The following is a 13226-nucleotide window of genomic DNA, read 5'->3' on the forward strand; positions in this document are numbered from 1 at the left end:
CGCCAGGAGAGAAACGCGCGCGCGGGCCGTGCAGTTATACCGCGGCCGCGTGGCAGGCCCCGCCTCCCACCCGCACCCATTGGCCACTTCCCAGCAAAGCCCTGCTTGTGATTGGAGCAAGAAGAGCCAGCAGGGGAGCCCTAGAAGGCTCGGAAGCCCCGGTAGCCTGCAGAGATTGGCCGAGAAAGGCAAGCCCCTGCCCGACGCAGCGGGTGTCACGGAGGCCCGGCCAGCACGAGTGAGAGTTTGTTCATTCATTGCTTGAAGAAATGCCTGAGCGCCTACTGTGTGCCAGGCAGCATAAAAAGTGGATAAAAAGGGCGCCTGGGTGGCTCAGTTGGTTGGACGACTGCCTTCAGCTCAGGTCATGATCCTGGAGTCCCGGGATCGAGTCCCGCATCGGGCTCCCTGCTCAGCGAGGAGCCTGCTTCTCCCTCTGACCCTCCCCCCTCTCATGTACCCTCTCTCATTCTCACTCTCTCAAATAAATAAATAAATCTTTTTTTAAAAAGTGGATAAAAAGATAGGCAAATAGAAGAATGATGGAGTTAGAAAGAAACTATTTGACGAAATCATAGGAAAAACGGATCATCAATGGATGTCAAAACAACTGGATGAAACTGGATGAGGAACAGGTATGTACTTACTGGGTTGCCAGATCTTGCAAAAAATACAAGACACTCAATTAAATTTGAATTTTGGATAAATAATTTAGGAGCAGGGGTCATACTTGTAGTAGGATAGTATTCGATGGTCATCTGAGATTAAAATTAAACCGGGCTTCCTGTATTTTATCTGGCTACCCTTTTTGCATAGTGTAAAAGTATCTCTCCCACAAAATACTTATTAATAGTAAAGGGGGGGGGCGCCTGGGTGGCTCAGTCGTTAAGCGTCTGCCTTCGGCTCAGTTCATGATCCCAGGGTCCTGGGTTTGAGCCCCGCATCGGGCTCCCTGCTCCGCGGGAAGCCTGCTTCTCCCTCTCCCATTCCCCCTGCTTGTATTCCCTCTCTCGCTGTGTCTCTCTCTGTCAAATAAATAAATAAAATCTTTAAAAAAAAATAGTAAAGGGGGAAAATAGTAAATTTACAAAGGGAAACCTGAAAGTCATGACCTTAAACGAGTGATCAAAGTTAACACCATCGGTAATGGAACAGACACGCCATTATGATGCATTAAGGAGGACACATCACTTCCTAACTCTTCACAAGTCTGAAAATTGAATGAAGTGATTTTTTCCTAAACCATTAAGTCCCCTAAAAACTATTACAGATTTTTCATTTACACACTGAGAGGAGAGAACAAAGACCTGGAATATTAAAACAGTCTAGGAAAAACCCATATTCCTGAAATTTTGGAATATACTAGTGGATCTTAATCTAATCACAAGGAAGTATCAGACAAGCCCAAACTGAGAGACATTCTACAAGAAAAGCAGCCTGTACTCTTTGAAAAATGTCAAAGTCATGAAAAACAAAGCATGAGGAACTGTTCTAGGTTAGAGAAGTCTAGACATGACAAATGTAATGTGTGATTTGGAACCAAAAAAATTATTTTTCTTTCTCTTTATTTCATTTTTCTTTTCTTTTCTTTTTTAAGATTTTATTTATTTGAGAGAGAGAGGACGTGAGAGCGAGTGAGCCTGAGCAGAGTGAGGGGCAGAGGGAGAAGCAGACTCCATGCTGAGCAGGGAGCCCAACACGGGACTCGATCCCGGCACACTGGGATCATGACCTGAGCCAAAGGCAGCCGCTTAACTGACTGAGCCACCCAGGTGCCCTCTTTATTTCATTTTTCTTTTTCCTTTCTCTTTGCTGTAAAGGATATTACAGGACAATTGGCAAAATATTAATAAAGTCTGTAGATCAGCTAATAGCATGGTATTAGTGTTAATTTCCTGCTTTACTTAACCATATTGTGGTTACATAAAAGAATGTACTTGGCTTTAGAAATAAAGAGACATCATGTCTTCAAATGGTTCAGAAAAATATATATATATAATATAACATAGCATAATATAATACAGTTGACCTTTGAATAACTGGGGGGTTATGAGTGCACACCCCCACCTAGTCAAAAATCCTCACATCACTTTTGACTCCCCAGAAACTTAACTACTAATATCCTACTATTGACCAAAAGCTTTACTGATAACATAAACAGTCAATTAACATGTATTTTTATGTTATATGTATTATATCCATATATTTTTTTTACAATACAATAAGCTAGAGAGAGGCCTCTGGGTGGCTCAGTTGGCTAAGTGTCTGCCTTCGGCTCAGGTCATGATCCCAGGGTCCTGGGATTGAGTGCCACATCAGGCTCCTTGTTCATCAGGGAGCCTGCTTCTCTCTCTGCCTCTGCCTGTCACTCCCTCTGCTTGTGCTCTCTCTCTCTCTGACAAATAAATGAATAAAATCTTAAAAAAAAAAAGTTAAGCTAGAGAAAAGAAAATGTTATCAAGAAAATCAAGGAAGAGAAAAATACATTTCTAGTACTGTACTGTATTTATCGAAAAAATTCTACATGGTGGACCCAAGCAGTTCAAACCCATGTGGTTCAAGGGTCACCTGTATAAAGATTGATTTGTTAAGGGTGTCATAACAGAATATCGTAGACGGGGTAGCTTAAACAACAGAAATTTATTTTGTCCCAGTTCTAGAAGCTGGAAGTCCATGATCAAGGTGTTGGCAGGGCGTTTTCTCTCTTGAGGCCTCTCTCCTTGCCTTGCGTATGGCTGCCCTCTCGCTGTCCGCTCATGGGTTTCCCCTAAGGCAGTACACCTCTGCTGTCTCTCTGGATACCTTAATCACCTCTTCTCATAAAGACACCAGTCAGATTGGATTTGGAGCTACCCTAACCACCTCATTTTAACTTCATTATGTTTCTAAAGGCTCTATTTCCAAATGCAGTCACATTCTAAGGTACTGGGGTTGAGGGATTCAACAAATGAATTTGGGGAAAGGCACACTGCAGTCCATAACAATGTATATACATAAAGAGAAACTGATACACCATATGGCAATTGTAACATATTAACAACTAGGAAGTGGGTGAAGAGCGTTCTCTGAACTTATGGGTCTGAAATTATTTCAAATTAAAAAAAGAAAAAGACCAGTGGGGCACCTGGGTGGCTTAGTAGGTGAAGCAGCTGACTCTTGGTTTTGGCTCAGGTCATGATCTCAGGGTCTGGCTCCTTGCTCAGTGGGGAGTCTGCTTCAGGATTCTCTCTCTCCCTCTGCCCCTCCCCCCACTTGCTCATGCTCTCTCTCTCAAATAAATAAATAAATCTTAAAAAAAAGAAAAGAGGGTGCCTGGGTGGCTCAGTCGTTAAGCGTCTGCCTTCGGCTCGGGTCATGATCCCAGGGTCCTGGGATCGAGTCCCACATCGGGCTCCCTGCTCGGCAGGAAGCCTGCTTCTCGCTCTCCCACTCCCCCTGCTTGTGTTCCTGCTCTCGCTATCTCTCTCTCTCTGTCAAATAAATAAATAAAATCTTTAAAAAAAAAAAAAAGAAAAGAAAAGAAAAGAAAAAGACCAGTAAGATTTCTACCCTCATGGCACTTGGGGATAAGGCAGACACACAGCGAACAAGAAAAGAAAGTAAGGGAAAAAATGTGGTACTGAGCACCTTCAAGACAACAGATGTGAACGAATGGTATTGTGCTTAGAAGTAAGGATATAAAAATGTCAAGTAAGATGCAAACTCAGACTAACCAGATTTCTAGCCCAGTGGGATGGAAGACAAATCATGTTAGCAGTTAAGTGGTAAGTGATAGAGGTATGCCCAGAGGGCTCTGGGAGCTTAGCAGAGGGACCCATAATTCATGGCAAATTCCTCTTCTTGCCTTTAGACTGGAATTGCCTCTGTGACCATAGTGAAAGTGTAGGTGGGGAGAAGGAAAATGAGGAGTATGTCCAGCCTTTTTGGCAGGGCCTTCGACAAGGAAAAGGAGCCCTGGAGACTCATAGGCAGTACATCCTAGCTCCTAAAAAGCTGGGAATGGGGCACCTAGGTGGCTCAGTCAGTTAAGCATCCGACTCTTGGTTTCAGCTCATGAGTAGTGGGATCAAGCCCCGAATGGGGCTCCACACTCAGCGGGGAGTCTGCTTGAAAGATTCTCTCCCTCTGCCCCTACCCCTGCTCATGCTTGTGCTCTCTCTCAAAAATAAATAAATAAAAAATAAATAAAAAATTTTAAAAAGGATCTTGTGTTTGGAGAATACCGGCCTCAGAATTTCCAAGATTTAGGTTCTTTCTTCGGTTCTCTTTCCTGTCTTTTGAACTGGGGGTCCTTCAGTTTAAGGGGTTCCTCTGTATCTGGGGGAGTCAGTGTGGTACCCTGAAATGATGCAACTCAGTTTTCTCCTAATTTCTTTCTTTCTTTTTTTATTTTTTTAAGATTTTATTTATTTATTTGACAGAGAGAGACACAGCGAGAGAGGGAACACAAGCAGGGGGAGTGGGAGAGGGAGAAGCAGGCATCCCGCTGAGCAGGTAGCCCGGTGTGGGGCTCGATCCCAGGACCCTGGGATCATGACCTGAGCCGAAGGCAGATGCTTAACCGACTGAGCCACCCAGGTGCCCCTCTTTATTTTTTTAAAAGATTTTATTTATTCATTTGAGAGAGAGAGAGCGCGAGCAGAGGGGAGAGGCAGGAGGAAAGGGAGGAGCAGACTCCCTGCTGAGCAGTTAGCCCGACACAGGGCTCAATCCCAGGACCTAGAGACCATGCATGACTTGAGCCCAAGGCAGATGCTTATCCATCTGAGCCACCCAGGCACCCCTGGAATTTCAAGGAGAAGTAAGTAAACCTGACTCTACTGGCAGGAAAGGAAAGGGGACAGAGAGTGAGAGGTTGGGGAAGAAGGGAACTAAATTCATAGACCATTAGCCACATGCCAGGAACTGTGCTAGATAATTCCCCTACATTTGCTCACATAATCCTATCATTCCTATGATGTCATTCTATTATTATCTCTATTATAGAAGACACAAATTCACAAATTTAAAGTAATTTGCCCGTGATCACCAGCTAGGAATGGCAGTGCCAAGATTAAACATAGGTGTGTCTTCCTCCAGAACCAATGCCCTTCCACAAAACACGTCTATCACTGTTGTGTTAGGTCAGACAGAAGACAGGGCATCTGGCAGAATATAGTGGCCAGAATGTAGAACAAGGAATCCTGACAAGGTTACAGAACATTTAAGGACATGATTCTCCCGGAAGCTTATACTCTAACAAGCCTTCCTTTGTTTCCTTTTCTTCTTTGTCTTCTTCTTCCTCCTCCTTTTTCTTTTCTTTTTTGTTTTTATGGCCAGCTAAAAAGAACTCATTAAATTTTTACCATTTAAAAAATGTTGTATTTGTGTGTGTGTGTGTGTGTGTGTTTTTAAATAGAGATGATAGGAGTGCCTGGGCGGTTCAGTGGGTTAAGTGTCTGCCTTTGGCTCAGGTCATGATCCCAGGATCCTGGGATCGAGCCCCACATCGGGCTCCCTGCTTAGCAGTATGTTTCTCCCTCTGCCCCTCTACCTGCTTGTGCTCTCTTTCTCTCTCTCAGATAAATAAATAAAATCTTATTTAAAAAAATAGAGATGATATTTTACCAGAGTGGTTAAAAATACATGATTCTGAGAACAGCACCAAGAATTGTTATGGAAAATATTGCTTGTCTCCCAAACATCAGTACTTGGATGCCAATCCAGGATGTTCTTGCTTATTACCTCCTTATAATTAATTATAAATCGATTACAACATGTATTTTATCAAGAAAATAATTCTACACACTTACTATTTGTCCTGATTTTATTCCATTTAAGATTAAAGGTGGTAGTAATATTGAGGGGAATTATTTGCTGCAGAGAACAACATAACTAACAGGTAGCACTTAGCTTTCTGTGTTCCAGGCTTTATGTTCTAAATGCTTTATGCTTAATAACTCATTTAGTCCTTGCATTAACCCTATAAAGTAGTTTACTACAATATTCCTATGTTATAGATCAAGAAACTGAGGCACAGACAGATTAGTAACTTCCCCAAAATCATATGGCTAGTAAATAGTGGATCTAATTTTCAAATTCCTTTCCTTTCCTTTTATTTTTTTTAAGATTATTTATTAGAGAGAGAAAGAGCTGGGTGAGAGGGAGAGAGAGAGAGAATCCACAAGCAGAACCCTCACTGAGCAGAGAGCACAGCACCGTGGGGGGCTCAATCCCAGGACCCTGAGATCATGACCTGAGCTGAAACCAAGAATCGGCTGCTCAACCGACTGAGCCACGCAGGTGCTCCTCCTTTCCTTTTTGAAGATGCAAGAAAATTCATTTTTGAACATTAAGAGAAAAGGAAAGAAGTCATCAACCCAAACTTTGGTTTTTGAGACTAATAATAGTCAACATATACGAGGCACAGTTTTAAGTGTTTTCCATGTATTATCCAATCCTCATACCTATTGTAGTATTATCCTTATTTTACCAATGGGGAAAAGCAAGACACAAAGAGGTGAAATAACTCGCCCTTGGTGTACAGCTCTCAAGTGGCAGAATTAATAGAGCAAAGTAAAATGGTGAAAAAAATATGAGAGAAAAGGCATTTAAAACTTTGGAGTCATTGGAGTCTCCATGGCAGAAGGCAACTTGACCCAAATTTTTTTCACCATTTCTCACTCAAGAAACAGTACACTTTCAGAGAAAGCTACTCTTGAGTGAGTAGAGCAAGCCATGCTTGGGTGACAGAGGTTTTCATCAGTACATCTGGTTCCTGTCCGGGTCCCTCCCCCCACACGGATGGTGGTTACAAGGCTTCTGTCCTGAATCACTGAGGTGGAACCTGAAGATGAGAAAGCCATCAGATTTCCCCACAGTCACTGCTTTCATAGACTTCCCCTTTAGTCCTCATCTTAACCGGAAACTTCGAGATCATTCAACAGGGTTGACCTTCTCTCTTATCCTTCAAGATTCTTCTCTTGCTTTCATAAGATCCCCTCCTACTTTCCCTTCTACTTCTCTGGCTGTTTCCTCTCAAAGTTCTTCTCCTCTATGTGGCCTTTAAATATCAGTTCTATACTGGCACTCTCTACCCTCCCCTCGGCTATTTTATCCTCTGCCAGGCTGTGAATATTTATATGCTGCTAACTCCCAAGTTGTTTTTTGTTTTTTTAAGATTTTATTTATTTATTTGAGAGAGAGGTAGCAAGAGAGAGCACCAGCAGGGGGAGAGGCAGAGGGAGAGGGAGAAGCAGGCCCCCCACTGAGCAAGGAACCAGATGCTGATGTGGATGCAGGGCTCAATCCCAGGACCTGGAGATCATGACCTGAGCGGAAGGCCGATGCTTAACTGGCTGAGCCACCCAGGCATCCTGCTAACTCCCAGGTTTAGCTCCATCCTGGTCTCTTTTCTGAGCTCCACACCTGAGTGTATCTGTATTGTCAACATTTCAGAGTTAACGCATTCAGAACAGAACTCCCACTCTACCCCCAAAGCTGCTTTTCCTCCCAGTCTTTTCTCTCTTAGTAATTGGGACAAACCAACTACCAGTTAGTTGTTTGTGCCAGAAACACAGGACCCAGCCTTGACAACATTTAGCTCTGCACTGAGACCTGCACATTCTTTCTCCAGAATAGAGCTCAGTTCCATCTGCCTCTCTCCGATGCTCCAGTCCAGGTCAGCTCCATCTCACTGTCCAGACAACGGCAATAGCCTCTTAACTGCTTCAGCGTTTTACAGTGTAGCTGGCATCATCCTTCTCCTGAAAACTTCTCGTTGACTGGCCACCTTGCTTCAAATAAGACCCAAGATTCTTGGTGATTGCCTTCGGCTCCCTTCCCTTTTCCCCTTGCCTGCCACATTCGCCGGCTTCTTTTGGAGCCATGATCAAAACAAACACCCACTTCAAAGCCTCTGAGAATACTGCTGACTCTACGTGGACCCTCTCCCCTCTGTCCTCAGTTGGCTAACTCATGTTCTGGAGGCTCGGCTTCAGTGGCATCTCCTAAGACTCCCTGGTCTCTCTTATGTCTCTCATGACGCGCTCGGAATGCTCTTAATCATAATGCATTCTGTGCTTTTCCTCCTAAGAGTAGCTATGTGGTTATTTGATTAATACCTGTCTTCTCCAACTGAATGTAAGCTCCAGGAGAGCAAGGACCATGTATTTTACTCACCCGTCTAGGTGACTGGCAGAGGTCTGACCTTAGACTTAAGATACTTTCAAAGTGGAAACTTTTCATCCACTTCTTGGCTGAGTGTTTGCGGTGTCTGATACATTGGGATTTCTCTGTCACAATCTGCCATCTGAGCCCTGATATAGCGGGCAAGGACGACTTAGCAACTTTACTGCCTGTCTTTTTTCACTCATTTGTGACAGGGGCTAAAACGCGCGCTGCTGCTGAGAGACCCGCTAGCCCGGGAGGGGCGGGCACCTTGCCGTGAGCCACGTGGTAAGAGGCCCCGCGTGTGAGTGAGGTCGGTGCGGCAAAGCTGGAGTTCTGCGAATGATCAGACAGGACACTTACACAGAATGAAAATGCAAGGTTGCAAATTCTGTCCCAGAGAGCTGAAAAGGGGAACTGAGTGATGAATGGGGGTGGCGGTGGGGGCCTGGAGAGGTTCGAAAAGGCAGTCCTGGCTACTTTATAATTTACTGCTTAGCTTCTGCTTTCAGCATCTGCTGTGAACAGATGGTGGGCAATGATCTCTTTAGACAACTGAGCCAAGGAGACTATAGGCTGTGTGCGTTGGCCCCAGGAAGGGGGCAATTGCCCTGCAGCAATTAGTAATTAGCTCAAGATCTCCCTTCCCCAACTCAGAAATCTTATCTTTGATTCATAAGTGAACTATATTGATATCCTGGTCAAATATTGACCTAGGTTTTCCCCCAAATCCCTCAGACTCCTCACTTCCCCCACCCCCAAATCTAGCTATCCTGAAAGGTTTTTTAATAAATGGGTGGCCTTTCATATCCTCAGAGGAGATGCCCAACTTGAACAATCCCATTAAAAGAGGGAAGAACTTTCATGAATTCCTTTCTCCCCATGCTGTTTGGAAATATTTTCATGGTAATCACATTATTTAAATAATATAAATTATTATAAAACCATAAATCCATACATGTTTTTATGTTTATAGCTTTTTACAGCTATCAAAAAACACAGTTATAGGGGCACTTGGGTGGCTCAGTCGTTAAGCATCTGCCTTCAGCTCAGGTCATGATCCCAGGGTCCTGGGTTCGAGCCCCGCATCGGGCACCCTGCTCGGCGGGAAGCCTGCTTCTCCCTCTCCCACTCCCCCTGCTTGTGTTCCCTCTCTCACTGTGTCTCTCTGTGTCAAAAAATAAATAAATTAAATCTTTTAAAAAAACAGTTATAAATTAAACACCAACAAAACTACTGAAGTTAATAAAATCAAAATACCATCATCACAATGTGACAGGTTATACTTGGATGAAATGAAATCACCTGAAACATGAATATGGTAGTGACAGGTCCAGGGCAAGTTCTTTTGCGCAGGGCATCCTGTACCACCATCTACTGAGCTATGACTCTTCTCCCACAATTTTCCTTTTCCTTGGTTTCTTCATTCAACCATGGCATCATGTAACTGTCACTTGGTGCTAATGCATTGTTTTCATATCATTTGCTTCTGTTAATATTTCATTAGGTCATAACAACTTGGCACTTTAGTACCAACAAGAGCAAGCACAAATGGACCCACGGTACTGAAATTGTATCATCAGAGGGTCATACAGTTGATCTAGAACTATACCATCCCGTATGGCAGCCACTAGCCATATGTGGCTACTGAGCACTTGAAATGTGGATAGTCTGGATTAAGCTGCGTGTATGTAAAATACACTCATATTTTGATGACTTAGAATGAAAAAAAAGCAACATGGCTCACTCACTATTTTAAAATTGATTCCATGTTAAAATCACATTATTTGGGGTATATTGGGTTAAATAAAATATATTATCACGATTAATTCCACCTGGGTTTTTTGTTTGTGTTTATTTCTGCTTTTTAAAATATATATCCTAGAGGGGCACCTGGGCCGCTCAGTTGGTTAAGCGTCTGCCTTCAGCTCAGGTCATGATCCCAGGGCCCCGGGATTGAGCCCCATGTTGGGCTCCCTGCTCAGCGAGGGGTCTGCTTCTCCCTCTCCCTCTGCTCATCCCTCCAGTTCATGCTCTCTCTCTCAAATAAATAAAATCTTTTAAAAATATATATACATATATATCCTAGAAATATATATATATCTCCTAGAAAGTTTTAAATTATACAAGTGGCTCACACTGTAATTCTATGAGACTATATGGTCTAGAATAATTGTGTGTGTGTGTGACACAGAGAGCATGTGTACAACAAGTTGAAAGTACCATATAAAAAATTCTCATAGAAAATACATGGGGGCGCCTGGGTGGCTCAGATGGTTAAGCGTTTGCCTTCGGCTCAGGTCATGATCCCAGGGTCCTGGGATCGAGTCCCGCATCGGGCTCCCTGCTCCTTGGGAGCCTGCTTCTCCCTCTGCCTCTCTCTCTCTCTGTCTCTCATGAATAAATAAATAAAAATCTTTAAAAAAAAAAAGAAAAGAAAATACATGGGTATCCAAAACACATAGATCTAGTTTCCAATTTACCACTGCTCTAGCATTTAGTGGCTGTGTTCTCTCTCAGAAGCTAAGGGTACAGAACCAGCATAGGACTTTCCTCAGCTTTCCCACAGGTTCCTAGTGATATATTTCTGTGGTTTTCCCACATGGCTTCCTTGTAAAAGTGTCTGGGGAGAGTACTTCCATCCCTCCCAGAACAAATGTACTGCCATATATGGTCATTTCACAGTCATTTGATCAAAAATTGTTCTCAACTGGGGAAACCCATGGTAGAGAAAAGACAAAAAAAAAAAAAGGTGAGCATGTACTTTCTGGGCAAACATATATAACTACTTCCCAAGCTATACAAAACTACTGAAATTCAGGGACTACATCAATTAAGGAATTAGTCTAAAATAATATATAGGGGTGCCTGTGTGGCTCAGTTGGTTGGGAATCCGACTCTTGATTTTGGCTCAGGTCATGGTCTCTGGGTCGTGGGATTGGGCTCCAAGTCAGGTTTTGTGCTTAGTATGGAATCTGCTTGAGACTCTCTCTCCCTCTCCCTGTGCCCCTCCTCCCCCGACAACTCTCTAAAATAAATAAATAAATCTTTTTTTTTTTTTTAAGATTTTATTTATTTATTTGAGAGAGAGAGAGAGCACAAGAGGGGGGAGCGGGAGAGGGAGAAGCAGGCTCCCCGCTGAGCAGGGAGCCCGACGCGGGACTCGATCCCGGGACTCCAGGATCATGACCTGAGCCGAAGGCAGTCGCTTAACCAACTGAGCCACCCAGGCGCCCAATAAATAAATCTTTAAAAAATAATAAATAAAATAATATATAGCCAGCTATCCAATCACATTCACGTAGCAAGTATTTTCCGAATATCTACACTGACACAAAGCCCCACAGTTCACACGTGTAAAACACAAAAGTAAACAAATCAGGGACTTGCTGTCAGGAAGCTGGCCATCCAATAGAGGTGATAATGACGTGGGTAGGCCTAGTCCGAGGACCCAGAGGGAGTCCCGTAGGACTAGTGAAGAGAGTCCTTGGCTTCATGCAGGATAGAAATCAAACCTGAGCCAGCAGTAGGTGAAAGCAGAGTTTACTGAAGGTATATATACAGAGAGAGTGAGAGAGATACAGACGGAGCATCCAGGAGATTTGGCTGGATGTCTCATCTTCGCTTGGGGCCTGGGGTTTTATTAGTGATTGTGGTCTGGTGTAGTGCACGTAGCCTCTTAGGCATCCAGGAACTGGTCAGAACAAGGACAGGGTCCAGGTGTCCCTAAGTCACTCATTCCCTAAAGCCAGGGATCTAGGCATCAAGGTATTTGGAGTCAGTGGTCTTAGAGAACCTTTATGATGACCTCACCCAGTCACTCCTTAGATGTTATATATTGTGCTGGAAGACTCCAAAGACATCATTATCTCTTTGTCCCTTACAAGGAGGACATATGCTATTGCATTACAAGGGGTGTGTAGAGTGGGGTAGGGGTGCAGGTCCTAGCAAGAATAGAACCGGAAGAGAAGCAAAGAGAAAAAAAAAACAACAGCTTTTTTCTCATGGGGTCCCTTCAGTTTCTCTGTCTCAATAAGACATGTCAAAATTTCTTTTTAAATAGCAAAAGTTAATCCAGTATATGTTCCAAGAATAGACTCACAACCCTATGAGGTTGTTCCCCATTTTACAGATGAGAAAACCGAGGCAAAGGGTTATAAAATACTTAAAAGATCATATGATTATTAAGTAGCACTGGCAGTTTTCAAACAGTCACATGAGCTTTTTAGTCATTCTTCTATCTTGCTTCACTTTATTATTTTTTTAAAGATTTTATTTTTATTTATTTATTTATTTATTAAAGATTTTACTTATTTATTTGACAGAGAGAGATAGTAAGAGCAGGAACACAAGCAGGGGGAGTGGGAGAGGGAGAAACAGGCCTCCTGCTGAGCAGGCAGCCCGATGCGGGGCTCGACCCCAGGACCCTGGGATCATGATCCGAGCCGAAAGCAGACGCTTAACGACTGAGCCACCCATGCACCCCATTAAAGATTTTATTTTTAAGTAATCTCACAGTCTAGTGGGAAAGAAAATATAAGACAGGTCAGATGGAAATACAAACAGTGTGGGTTTCTGTCACTTGCTACTAAGAAAGTGTGACTAAAGTAAACTATTACAACATTCTGGTCATGGTCTTCCCTTTTCTGTGCCCCCCAATCTCACCTTATAGAAACCAGATCACAGGGAATAAGAAAGAGGTTTTGTGTTTTTTAAGAAAGAGGTTCTTGAAAAATGAAATCACTGTGATCAAATGAGTCTGGTAGGATGGGCCAGATAGAACTAAGTGGCAAGTAAGATAAGGACTGAAAAATACCCATGGAATTTAGAAGCTAAGACACTGGAGAGATTGATGAGACAAATTTTTTCAGGAGGTCAGGTGGGGTGTAGAATCTGGATTGATGAGTGTTGAGGAACAAAGGGATGGTGATGTCATGGAGACAGTGAACTATGTTATTGAACTGGAACCCCTTTTAGGTTGTTGTATCATCCTTTGAGGGGCTGAGACAACTTTAAAGGAAGATAAAAGTAAATTTCTTTCATGTGGCCAATAAGCAGATGAAAAGATCTCGACAGCA

This window comes from Neomonachus schauinslandi, chromosome 10, assembly GCF_002201575.2.
Source record: "Neomonachus schauinslandi chromosome 10, ASM220157v2, whole genome shotgun sequence".
Classification (NCBI taxonomy): domain Eukaryota; kingdom Metazoa; phylum Chordata; class Mammalia; order Carnivora; family Phocidae; genus Neomonachus; species Neomonachus schauinslandi.